The 14,331-nt window shown below is 41.2% G+C and overlaps 1 protein-coding gene across 1 annotated transcript in view; it reads right to left on the reverse strand.

Annotated features, from left to right (window-relative positions):
• prickle2a (prickle homolog 2a) overlaps positions 1 to 12,659 on the reverse strand; it is a 31,103-nt gene extending 18,444 nt beyond the window's left edge. The window contains exon 1 of the mRNA XM_029507391.1: positions 12,511 to 12,659. The gene's annotated coding sequence lies outside the window, so the exon portion shown is untranslated. The remainder of the gene's footprint in view (positions 1 to 12,510) is intronic.
• Positions 12,660 to 14,331: the final 1,672 nt, after the last annotated feature.

Raw genomic sequence — 14,331 nt, forward strand, 5'->3', positions numbered from 1 at the left:
TCCTCCCACCGTCCAAAGACATCAAGCTTGGGTTAACTGGTGACTCTAAATTGTCCGTAGGTCTGAGCATGAGTGGTTGTTGGTCTCTGTCTGTCTCTGTGTGCTGGCCCTGTGATGGACTGCCGACCTGTCCAGGGTGTCCATGCCCTAACCCAGTTTGAGCTGGGATTGGCTCCAGCAACCCCCGCGACCCGTAAACAGATAAGCGGTTGAAGATGGATGAATGCGTGAACAGTGACACACACTAGAACCCCAGTGTCCACATGTAGTCCTACTGTGATAAATGATTAAAAAAGTTATTTGTTAAGGCCTAAGTAGACAAAGCCTTCCTCTTTTCTGACATCATGCCCGATAACAATCGGGCTTTGCAGTGACAGCACTGTGTGAATTTCACCATCTCAGCCCTCACTCCAGAAATAATGCAATGAATCTCGATATATTTCCATAATCACTCTTTTACTGGCAATGAACTGGCCACGCACATTTTTTTAAACCAAGGCAGAAGGGCTGACAAATGTGTGTATGCTGCCATATGGGATGCATTTACTGCGCTCCATTTGTGTGTAAAGTGCCGTGCATGTGAGAGATGTGCTTTGGTGTTCAGTGTGGAGATGAGTTGCTGAGCCCTTCACAGTGGTCTGCACTGGTCTGTTAGGTAGCATGATTAAATGTGAGTATGAGTCTCTTCCAAAGTTCCATTGTATTAGCATTATGTTCAACACAGCAGCAGATGGGCACAAGAGGTTAGAATTGAGCTGAGCTGTGGTTTAAACATTGTTGCACACTGACACCCATGACCACCCACGATCAACATGTTGGCCATTTTGAGTTTAAAACGAAAATTGAATTCAACGCTGAGTGTGTAGAGTTGAGTACAAACCCAAATTTAAAAGAGTGGTAAAAGTGGCTATTGAGGGAATAATTCATTTGACACTGCTAATCATTGCTGGCTTTTTCAAAAACAGTGCTTTTGTGCTGCGACAAATCAACAATGGACATGCAATGACTCACGCCAGAGTCGTTCTGAAATGAACAAAGCAATTTAAATTGGCTGTGACAGTCCAAAAGAAGCAGACAAAGTGAAACGGCAGAAGCTGATTTTCGAAAAGAACAGATCTGTACATGTATTTGATGGTCTGAAGCTGCTGCAGGTGTGAATTTGTAAGTCTGTGAATCACTTACACCTCCATGATTCAGAAAAATGGAATTGCAGACCGAGAGGAAAATTAAACTGGGCAGCTACCTGCAAAAGCATGATTACATACAGGTGGGCACCACTATTATATCTGTTAGAGACTTATTTCACACTGACCTCTGACCACTCCAACAGTGTAGAGATGCTGCAGAAACTTTCTCCAGAGACAAACACCACCGTGTCTGTGTAGCTGAGTGAGGAATGCGTAACGTCATAATGGACAGCCATGACAATACAACAAATGCAAAATCGGGACAATTTGGCCTGTGTACAAGTGAGCAGTTACCATTTTCCTAAAAGCCATTCCGCTCACAACTCAAAGCTGTTGCCATTATCGCAGCATAAATCAGCTAATGATGGTGGCCGTTCGCAGTGAGTCTTTGCAGCTGAAGGGTTACGACAAGATGTCACACCTAAATAGTTTTAAACCCAAAACCGGGAACGATTGCGTGTGTGTGTGTGTGTGTGTGTGTGTGTGTGTGTGTGTGAGTGAGTCGTGGGATAGGAGGAACAATTATGATACCCGCTCATTTTGTGATAAGAACAGCTACTGGGCTGGAAAGAGAAATAAATATATTAAGCAGCCTAATAGAGGGCATACAACTGAATAAAGACAAGACAGAGAGCGAGCTGCAGATTATGTAGAGGAACGTAAAAAGGATAAAGGGATAACAAAGGAGGGGAAGATGAAGGGTCCAAAGGGGGAAGTCTCCGTTCGTGACTGAACTACAAATCATCTCCTAATCATCCTGAAGTTGCAAGGTTTCAAATTTAAGTGCAGGTTTAAAGCAATCAATCTGTCTGCTCAAACAGACAGCATGAGGTCTGACAAAGTTTACACAACTTTAAAGCGGACTTAGATGATTAAGAAATGAAAATGAATCCAGTCCTACAGATGATAGGGTTACTTATTACAAATTAGCACTGATGTCAGCGAAATAAACTCACTTAAAGGCACAATAACCTAAATAAGACAACTATTAAATTCTCATGTGAAGGTTTGATAAAGCAATCTACGCTAATTAAGATTCATTACCTCCTAATTGGTGCTTCACGTTGTAGTGCTTGTCCACAGAAAATGAATCTACTATAACATCAGGACAGCAGAAACTATAAGACTTCATAAAAAATGGAGAGCTCTGTGTATGTTGTTGGATTAATAAGCACTATCAAATCATACTATTACAAGAGTAAGAGGCACTTAGCTTCTCCAAAGTCATTATTGGATGATTTAGGGCTTGCCTGAGCGACACTCTGTGCAGGCCATGCATGATACTGCAAGCCCAGGAGAACGGGGGAGCATTCTGCTGTTGTAAAAATCATTAGCTGAAACCTCAAATTCAATTACCTCTTTGGTACTGGAGATCCCCTGATGGTCCTTTTGAGGACTTTGTGTCCAAAATAGCTCCCATAACTCCCCCACTTTTTGTGAACCCCTCACCACCAAATAAACGGTCAGGAATCAAAGGCGACATCGATGGAAACAGCACAATCAGTGAAAATCATCGGACGCTTGTGTGGAGCGGTGAAAGTAGACGAATACAAACCAAACCCACAATTCAGGGGGCAAGATTTGATGTGCCACAACACTGAGTGACTGCACAGTTGGTTTCCACTTCGAATTAAACCTAAAAACAAGCTTGCCACCACATGGCCAGATTCAAATGCAATCAAATGAAAACTATTCCATCAACCAAATATTCCAAACATTAAAGTCCTTGAAGTAGATTCATCATCATGTAATTTGTTGAGATGATGAAAGGAGCTGTTGTTAAGTTTTACTGTTGCTACGCAGCTACATTAGTGCTCACCAAAAGCTGTCACAATGGAAGGCGACACTTCTGCTTTGCTTCTATTTCTATCACTTCAATCACCTTCTACTGCTTATCGCGGTATTAGCTACATTATATTGCATTTTCACGGGCAAGCATAAATTTAGAAATACGTCAATGACAATATATTGAACAAATTATTTAAAAGATTTTGGAGGTCAACTCGCGCCAACAGAAATTCTAACAGCAAAGAGGCATGAGAAACAGGACAGAGCCAAAAATGCTCCTAATCAGGCTAATTTGTAAACCATGAACTGCATTTAAAAGCTTATATTTTGTGTTAGGGGTTAGGGTTAAATCTGAAAAGTTACTCTCAACCATGGTGGCCAGGTGACCGTGGTGGTAAAAAGCACAGAATGAAAATTCTTGTGGGACAGAGGAAGAAATTTGCATCAACGGAAATACTCATGTAGTCAAGTGCAAGCCTCCTCCAAAATCACACTGTACTAAAAATCAGAAAATTGACTTTCCACCCTTGAACATCTCTTGCGTGTGTCTGACTTTCCAAAGCTCACTAACATTGTATTTCACGTTTTAAAGAGAGAGAGGAAAAAGAGAAAAGATTTCCGTGTGTATAGGAGAATAACAAAGTTAGAGGTGAAGAGGTACAAAGAGAGTGCGTAGGATGTGAACACCTTTCGATACTCCTGGCTTCCAGGATGGCCTGAGGGAACGACTGAGCCCTGCAGTGGGGGGGGGCGCTATCGGTGGGCCACAGGCTGAGGCAAGTGGGTTAAGGGGGATCTTTCTCTGTTCGATGAGAGGGTCAATGAAAGGCAGGTCAGCAAAGAAGAAAGCGAGATTTATTGGGTTACAATTATTCGTGTGTGTGTGTACGCGTGATTGTACACACAAAGTGTAATAGTTAACAGCTTTATAGTAATGCCATGCTGATTGGAGGACACTTTGGGACCGTGGGATTTAATGGCTCATGCATTGCTATCGTTTGCTACCTCATGTCAAGGGTGGACTGCTGCTTACATTTACATAAATGACTTAAAAAGCCTTATGAGAAAATTTTTAATTAATTCAGCTTAAACTATGAATAGCAGTGTCTTTAAGCTTCTCCATTGAATTGTACACATCAGTCAGGCCATCAGGTAAACGATTCCAGCAAAAATGGGATAGGCTGCTGAGAAATTTGTCTCTGATCAAATCTTGCACTTTGTATTTTTAGATTAAAGATTAAAGTACCACAATTCTTAAATACACCCTGAAACTAAGACACAGAAATAAATGCAACATCAATGTTGACATTACTATCATAATACATATTTAAATTGGCATTAGATACAATTGAACAGAAAACAAAATTTATTAACATATGTTGAGGCTGCTCCAGATTCTAAACATTGCAGAGACCTTCCAGAAGAGCTTGGGGCCAGAAGCAAACTTCAAACACAACTTTCGCATTACATCTGAATTCCCATTAATTCTAAAGGCGACTTCGCTCAAAATCCAAAAACTGTTTGTCTGATATGGGACACTTTTATGTTGTTCACTGTGGTATATAAAAACGTGCTATAATCTGAATGAATAGGTGATAAGGCATAAATTAGAGCAGCTCTTGTCACTCCATATTGTATATTGACTGCATTCGTGATTTATCAGCAAATCTGGATACTGCAACTGATCTGCAAAAGGCAATAAAACTAACAAAATACACCGATATCTTGTGTGCTTGCTTTTTAAAATTCTGTTAATTAACAATATATTCCGATTAGCAGTTTGTTGTTCATAGACATCATTATATATTAGACTATGGCAAACTATATGATATGCCTATTTTCACATCTTAGTATAATGATTGGAGACTGTGCCCATAAACTTTCTGAGAAATACAAGACCATATATACAAGAAAAAACACAATAGTTGTATTATTTGATTCACACCAGATCCTGTGACATCCAAATGACACGAAACAAGCTTCGACAAGTACCATTGGACACGGAAGTGACATGACTGTGAAACATGTAGCTCCACAGAAGCACACTTTGTTTGTGCATATTAAAGAAAGATGGAAGGAGCAATAGAAACTGTTTGCTGCTTTCAAAATGCCATTTATAATAAATACATATAAATATAAATATATATATATATATATATATATATATATATATATATAAGTAAATAAATGGCTCAGATTGTCTAACTATGTGTGCATTCATGTGTAATATATCCCTTTGGTTGGAATATTTCAGAAACCCAGTAATAATGCTATTAATATGAGAATAGAGTGCCTACCAAACCTCAGGGCATAGCAGCGCCACAGACGATTCCCCTGGAATTAATTTTCCTCATAGCCATGAGTCAGAGAGGCCAAGGTAGCATCACAATCAACGCCAGCAGCAGCAACAGCAACAGCAACAGCCTCATGCTGTCACCCTCCCCTGGTAATAATCCACTCATCTGCACCAGGACTTCAGTCAGTTTTTGCTCCTGTTTGACGTTTTCTCTAAACTCCTCTCTCAAGGCAAATTTTAAGACGAGGCCCACCGCCGTTCTCTGACTAAACACAAATAGCATATTGTTCTGTCAGTGATCCCTATCATAAGGCAGTCAGCACTTTCTGGGATACACAGAGTTTGGATGGAAACTGCTGAGGCGAACATGCTTGCTGTACGCGTGCTGTAGTGAATCAAGTTTAAACCCCGAACTTTACGAATGCGTGTCCTCCCCCTCCTCCTCCCACTCCTTTATTCTACCAGTTCACATCCTTTCTTCCTTTCATCCTACAAAAGTGTGGGGGCCATCTCGAAATAGACGCCTCACAACTGTCAAGGGGACTAGCCAATAAGAGAGCAGATGGCAGCAAGAGAGAGTCCAGATGGGAATTCTTGGCCAGAACTGCAAGGTTATTGCAGAATCACCCCAACAAGAAGTAATACAGAGTCTTTAAAGAACCAAAGAGAGTCGGTGCAAAGATGTTGATGTTGATAATCCTGAATGTTTCAGGCAGGACCATGACCCAGCTTTGGGAACAATTACAGAACTTTGCTATGATCAAGTCACAGTGGTCTCAACACTACAATAAGCTGTAATGAGCAAGTTAATGATTAGTTTATTCTCACCAATTAAGGAGCTTTAATATGGCACTTGGGAGAACATTACTCATCAGACAGCAGGATGCCGCAGGGAATCATCCAGGATCCACTTCAAGAGGGTTGATTGTGGTAACAACCAGCTGGAGGCTAAATATTCACCTTTCACTCCACACAGAAATCAAATCAAGCCATCTGCACCTCAAATATTATATGGAGCATGACTCACTGGATTTCCTCTTAGCATATTTAGAACAGACCATGTTCCCTTTAGCCTCCAGCTAGCAAACCTACAGGCCTCTCTTCATTTGCCAGGATGATCAAATAAGGTACCTGCATCAATTCCTTGCAGCAGCATATTAAGTATGTTCAGCTACACCACGGATTTCCAGTCTTTCTGTTAAAAGGAAAGGTCATCTTATTGGAAAAATCTATTCTGCTGGATTTTGAATGCAGCAAGAGTACTGTCGATGAAGCAAGAAACACTCGATTATTATTCATCTAATTACCAAAGCAAAGGAGGAAAATATTCCTGCGTGCACAGTAAGTTCTAAAGGTAATTTTTTAAAATTGTTTTAAGGAGCGCAGCGCAGGTCTGGATTTGTTGTTCCCTCACATCACATTAGTAATGACAAAAACCTCTAATACCACAAACCCACATGAGGTCTGCTGATTGTTGTTTCAGTTAGCCATCCTGAAATAACATGCGTGTTTGTTTTCCTAAAGGGTTTTTTTTTTCTTTAGATAAATGAAATTGATTTTATTGAGACAATATTTTCGACATCTTCATCTTGGATTATTCTAGTCAGATGCAGGAGCTTTACAGCTCTTTGTAGTTTTTATGACTGAGTTAAAGGCAAGGTGTGATAAGGCGACAATACCAGCCGATGTATTTCTGTCACTGACGACAGTGTTATATATGGGATGTTATGTGTCTTCAGAGTAATGACAGAGCATGTCACCCAGCGCAACAGTCTGTTATCAAGTGTTAGAAATAGGTTTTGAACTACAATGGAGGCCTGTGCAGACACATACACTGCTCATCCCAAAAAAATTCACCACCTGGATTTCATGAAGCAAATAGGTAACAGCCTCTCATTAGATAATTACTGCATGGATGATTATGTTTCTGCTGGCAACAAGTTACTTAACCTTAACTGATGCAGTGAGTAGCTTCTCATTTCTGAAACAACCGTGTCAGAAGACACATCCTGTGCTTGTGGAAAAGATTTCATCTGTTTCAGAAGGGCCAAATTATTGGCACGCATCAAACAAAGAAAAACATTTTTCAGCAGATTGATGAAACTAAAATTGGGTTAAGAAATGCCCAACTCATTATTAAAAACTGGAAGGATAGTGGTTGGGGATCACCTAAAGTAAACAACAGTAGAATTCACAGCTATGTTTAATAGTGAAACTAAGAGCACATCTACACGCGCAATGTGGAGGGAACTCTAGGGATTGGACAGCTGTGTAGCCTTAAGGAAACCACTCATCAGTGAGGCTAATCAGAAAAAGGGCTTCAATTTGGTAGGGAGCATAAAGATTGGACTCTGGGGCAATGAAAGAAGGTCGTGTTGTCATATGAGTCCAGATTTACCCTGTTCCACAGTGATTTGCGCATCAGGGTGAGAAGAGAGGAGGATGAACTGATGCAGCCATCATGCCTGGGGCGTACCGAGCCTCTGGGGGCAGTGCTATGATCTGGGGTTGCTGCAGTTGGTCAGATCTAGGTTCAGCAATGTAACGTGATCAAAGAATGATGTCAGCTGATTACCTGAATATACTGAATGACCAGGTTATCCCGTTAATGGGTTTGTCTCTCCTGATGGCGCGGGCGTATTCCAAGATGACAATGAGCATGAGACATCATTTTCACACAAGGAGTGGCCCACCACGGAGTCCAGACCTTAACTCCCATTAAGAATCTTTGGGATGTGCTGGCGAAGACTTTGCGCAGTGGCTGACTCCCCCATCATCAATACAAGATCTTGGTGAAAAATGAATGCAACTCTTGGCGGAAATAAATGTTGTGACTTTGGAGAAGCCTATCGGAACGATGCCACAGCGAATGCATGCTGTAATCAAAGCTGAAGGTGGTCCAATGAAATATTAGTGTGTGACTTTTTTTTTTTTTGGACGGACAGTGTATATTATATAAGGACTTGACACATCATTTAATATTTATTTTTTATTTATCATAGTTTCAGTCACCCTGAGGGATTTGCGGACAATCAGAAAATATTATCAGACTTAACTTTTAGCAGGTTTTATGCTGGCATCGTTTGCTGGGGATTTTTTTTACACATTGAAGTCCCAATTGGGTGGTTTTAAGTTAATTTTTACCTCTATTATCCATGATAGCGATCCTTTATTATAATGGTCAACAAGGCTGACACTAACCAGTGGTCTGTATTATTACAGAATACCTGATACTGATTAATTCTATCACTGTAGTTCTTTCTTGAAACTTATATATTGCTGTTGTGATTCGTTTGCTGCTTTTATATCTGTTATGGAGCGTTACTGTCACATTAATTTTAGACATTATCTCTTGGCCACTGGAGCAGGGATAGTGAGGAAAACTGTGAACTTTTACCCTTGACTCCAATAGCTTTGGAAATGTATACATTTGATATTATTTCCATGGTAGGTGTCAATGGTACAGTGTCAATTTGAACGACTAATAAATCTTGTGTGCCACTCGCATATTGATATAGCCTCGTCACAGGTCAAACTCACCATTTACACTTGAATCTTAGTGAATCTTAGTAATTCATTTCAACTATTGGAATTTGAAACGTTAATCAGTTTTGCTATCATAGTGTTAATAGCTATTTTGGATGTGGTCAACATAAATGTGTTTGCAAAAGTTTCTTTCATTCTTTGTCAAACATACATGTGCTCTTTTAAAATTTCGTTTGTGTGCTATTGACTCTTGTAAACTTACCTTTGAGGCGTAGTAATGGGTTTGTTGAACCATTAACGAAGGCTGCAGTCACTCAGACACCAACAAGGTGATCGATGTGACTGCTGTGCTCATCTGTGAACCCCCATTTACACCTCGCATGTCTCCATGAAAGGTTGATTAGAAAGAGACACAATGTAAAACATGTATGCATGTTTAAGTGTTGCACGCGAACAGTCTGGTGCCACAGTGCTCCTTAGGGCACCTGGCACAGTGTCTTCTTATGACGCAGGGTGAACAGTCAGTTTCAGAGCACAAGGCGTCACACTGAATGTCACCCTTCAGACATACAGCCCTTTGTTGTGCTGCGAAGAGGCAGCTTTAGTTTTATCTATGTTGAGCTCTTCTCTTAGATGACAGTTTGTGCTCTTTGTTCTGGCTGTGTCTCGTGACGGGTCTGCAGTGTGCTGTGTGAGTCTTGGGCTGCGTCACCACTGACTGTAATGGCTGAACACTGCGGGGTGGAAAACCACTGCAGCCTGGGTATATTTTTAGGTTAATTTTTCATCTTAAAAAACTCAATAGAAAACATATTACCTGAGACATTTCATCAAATTGGACGGGTGTTATGAGAAACTTAATATTCACATTAGTAGGAATAGCAGTGCACTGTTCTTTTCCCTGTATACTGTAACAGTAAACAGTAAAATAACATTAACTGTGAGCGACTTTTCTCAGTAACTAATTTGTCAGAGATAGTGACAACTGTGACTTTGTGATCAATAATGGCCTTTTTTTCTGGTGGGGGGGGGGCACGCACTGTAGATGGAGCTGGTGCTCACCATTACCTCCACAGTGAATACAAATTCCCTTTTTAATTTAATCAGGCACAGCAGGATGAACTCATGGGGTCCTGCCTTGATTTGACTGCAGTGCAACGCAGCTTTCATTTCCTGTTTCTTCTCAGCGTCTCTGAAAGGCAGTGTTTTAAGCTACTGTAAAAACTATCACCATAGCAACCAGAGCTATCCTAAAAATGCAACAAATGGATATAACCACAGCACAGAAAAAGAAAACAACAACAAAAAAAACAAAACAAAAACAAAAAGCAACTGACAAATTCATATGCAATTACAGAAGTAAATCTGCTATACTGGCGCTCACTATTTTTTGAGTAGGAGGGCTACTGTAATAGATGGGTGGGAAGGGGGCAATTTATTCAAGAGTTTCCTTTTCAGTTCCATCTGTTCATTTCAGTCCTGTACCCCATTATTCCTCATTCTGTTTCATCAACCTTATGTCAGCGGAAGGTCATAGTATATCTATTATTAAACAACCTGGTCGTGGCACGTTACATAATTGATCACCTCAGTCTAGTCTCTAAACACATACAGTATAACTCTAACCTAAGTGTGATGTTTAAGTAAAACTAGATTGCCAATCTCTCAGGATCAACTCAACATTAAGCAGTCAAGGGATAGGCATTTATATCAGAATCACAAATGAGAGGAGTGAACCTTCACAAAAAAAAAAAAAATCTCTCACCACCAGTGATGGTGAGCTGATGATTGTGCAAATGTGAGTAGAATCACATTAATGGCAGTCTAACTTTAAATAGTGGGCCGTCGTTTGAGGGACCTTAACAAAGAGCCTTTATATGGGTGGTATGATTGAACATCTGACTGAGCCACCTCAACTGTCAGCATATCGGGGCCATAAAAGCAGCTCAGAGATAGAAATGTACTGTGAAAGCACCGCATGGGGCAGCAAGAGCTCTGAGACACCCGCCCACCCTTCCTGAATCAGCCGTTTCTGTGGCGACCGGAGCGGGTGCGGGCGGGGGAAGGGGGGGGGGGGCTGGGGGGGGGTGTGCTCTGTGAAAGTGAAGAGAGAAACATTTGAAACCCTGTGGGAGAAATATGAAGGGAGGGCTGCATAGATGGATGGATGGATGGGGGAGCAGATATAGGGATGGGTGATAAAGGGATGACGCAGGGTCAATGGGGAGCTGGAGCTGATTCCTCAGCATCACAGAATGTGACAGGTTGACAGTTGGAAGCAAACAACAGCAGCATCCACTGTGAGAGAGGCGAACTCTTGAGGGTATTTTTCACTCTCAGTGGCAGCCCAGATCGCGGTCATGGCTCAGGGGTTTAAACCATCTCGATGCTGACAATGTCGCTCTGTGAAATCACATTCAGCCACATGGTCCTATTCAAAGGCTTGTGTTTCTCTGTCTTATGTGCGTAAATCACACGGACCTAAAGTGAGTCACGGTGGATTAAGACTTACTTCCCAAGCAAAGTTCAGAAGAGCTGAAGTCGATTCAACAAGTGAACTGCATGAAATATATTTAGGCTGATCTGCTGAGTCCCTTCTCATGAGCTGCCATTACACACAAATTACATCCCAGGATGCAACTGTACAAGCGACAAGTGTTAAATACTAACATGGAGGAGAAGGTGCTGTATTCGGAAATGCTTGGTTTAGATGATCGACAAAAGTAATTTGCTGCTAAAAGCTATTAGAAAAAGAATTTACATAACAAATGAAACTGCCATCACATATCTTGTAAAAACAGCATATGGGCAACAAATTTGGAATTGTAACTTGACGCATTAACAGCACATTATCCTTTGCATGTATTTTTACAGCCACACATAATCTTATTTATTGGATGGATCTTTAATTCAATGCTTAACATTATAATGTAATAGATGAACCATTGAACCAGGCATGTTTTTGCAATCTTACGCCACATTGATCACATCCTGTTAATGCTATGACAAATGGGGATAGATGCAGTAGTTCTCTTGCGCAGTTGAGACAAAGGCTCACACTAAGCTCAAGAAAAACTGCGTAAATCTGAAATGTAAACACCTGCAGATTTGCCTGACAGTTGTCGACGAACTGCTATGTTCACACACGCTAAGAACCCGAGGAAATAGACAATCTGCATTCCGTCAAGCACTTGAGTCCACCTAAAGCACAGCATCTTAGAGGGATAATCTTATTCATGTTTTTTTTTTTTTTTTTTCCCTTCTGTTTCTAAACAACACTGCAATAACACTGGCAGAGCTGAAACAGTTCCCACTCCACCCACTTCCTCTTACAGGGACACATGGATTCACACATGGGGAAATGTTGGGGGATGAAATCAGAGCGATGTGCTCCTATCAGAGGAAACGCTTTCCCCAAGCCCCAGTGGTCTTTTTCACTTGTCAGTCATGAGGTAAACAAGCCTTCACACGAACCAGGACTAATGCAAACATACATGTAAAAAAAAAAAAAAAAAAACCCCACCCATCACAACCACACACAACACACACACAAATGATGGACACACCTAATTTCTTCAGGAAAACTTTCAGCAATCCATATCAATGTCATGAAAATTAGATAAGATTGTTTTTCATTACTACAAAGCCATTAAGTGCACAATCTTCATTTCAAATAATATCCACCTTAAATTATCAAGTCAAATTGCTACCGCACTGCTGAGAGTTTTTCATCACAACGCTGCTGAGACTCACCTGTTTGTGTGGCTGGTCCTGGTGTGCCAAGCTGCTCAGACGGCAGCAGGGGATGCGCAAAGATTGGACGGAGTTGCTGACAGTGGACACATACCAGAGGACTGACTGGCTCTGCTCTGCACTGCACAGCTCGCAGCACTCTCCTCTCCTCCCCCCCAAGTCTCAGAGACAAACACCAGCTCTGCCTTCACTGCCTCTCCCTTTCTGCCGTTCACACGCACTGTAGCAGAAAGACAGAGAAGGCTGGGGACTGCAGACTTCAGCACAAATCCCCCTCTCTCTCTCTCTCTTCAAGGTTCTGTGTTTCTCCTCAAGTCCCGTTACAGGCAGCCATCGCTGGTGTGATGGACAGAAAAAAAAAAAAAAAAAAAAAACCCAAAACATAAAGAAAGTGTCATGGATTAAATTGACTCTCTTTATGTTTAAGTATTATGTTGCGCGTTTGTGTATGTGAGAAAACCAAGGCAACAACACTGCACGCAAGTGCACGGGCAGTGGGAGAAAGCTTTACTCCCACCTCTCGATCCCCCTTTTTACCACCACCTACTCACTCACCCACCCTCTTCTTACCAGCCCCACACCAGCCTGTTGAAATGAGTCATCAGCCATCGGCCAATGGCACAGCGGCACACAGCCTCCGATTATTATAACAGGAGTATTTATGCACTCCTGTTCTGAGGATATGAAAATGAAATTGTCTGGGAGGACTTGACATACTTTGCTGTGGTTGAGTAGCTCATGTGACAGTTGGACAATTTTCTCTTTAAGGATTAATTTATCCCCTCTGCCTTTATGAAATTTCTATCAAGTAACTGCCGACAAAGAATAAAGTGTACTGATACTATACAGCTATAAAAGTACAGTGTTAATTACTGCATCATTTCTGTGGTGTGACTCACCGGTATGTATGATTCATTCTATCATGGCAGCAGCCATATTTGAGTAGAATAAGGTAACATCTCAGGGAAATGGAAGTTAATTACTAAAATAGAGCACAGTCACTGCTCAACTACTGCACAGAGCAATTTGTAACTACACACTGATGAGCAGAGCAGAATGCTGGACATGGCATTCTGTGAAGTGAAGTGGGAAGTGTTATTTTGGGCATCTGAGGTTCCAAAAGTTAAATTGCTCTTCATTTTCTACACAGGCTCCTTTTGGTGCCAGGCAGTTGAAGCAGCATTTGGATGGATGTTTAACTCTTCTGGTTGTATCATCAGCGAAAACAATGAGCAACCGTTGTGTACAGAAGATCAGCTTCACTGATAAAAATTCACCGTAGAAAACATCATCGCTAAATAATCACAGCTATCTCCGTGACAATCAAAGGTAAATGTTGGAAAATGGAGATATTATTTCTGTTTCATCTCAGGACTGTGTTACTGTGGTGTGATTGCATATGACTGACAGTGGGCTGACAACCGTGTCACCAGATGTTGCATTCGAACCTGAATAAATGCTGACTGGTTGCAGGACAATATGCAACATCACACTTTGCCAACTGCACCCACAGAAAAACCTTATATTTGTTTACATTTTTAAAAAATCATCTGAGCCACATAGAGATCTAGTTTAGCTGTTGCACATGCACAAAGATGCAAATGCACATGAAAGAAACCAAGGATTTTATGGTGCTTGACTGTTTGACAGTTGTAACGTGCCGACAATGCAAAAATAAACCAACAAAGACAGAGAAAACAGAGACTGCCACCAAGTAAGTGCGGGGAGGGAGGAGCAAGCATAACACAGTAACACAGTATAAACTTTGTACATTTTGGTGATTAACACTGAGTTGTTCGTTGTTGTTGTTGTTGTTGTTGT

The sequence above is a fragment of the Echeneis naucrates genome, chromosome 7 (assembly GCF_900963305.1).
Source record: "Echeneis naucrates chromosome 7, fEcheNa1.1, whole genome shotgun sequence".
NCBI lineage: Eukaryota > Metazoa > Chordata > Actinopteri > Carangiformes > Echeneidae > Echeneis > Echeneis naucrates.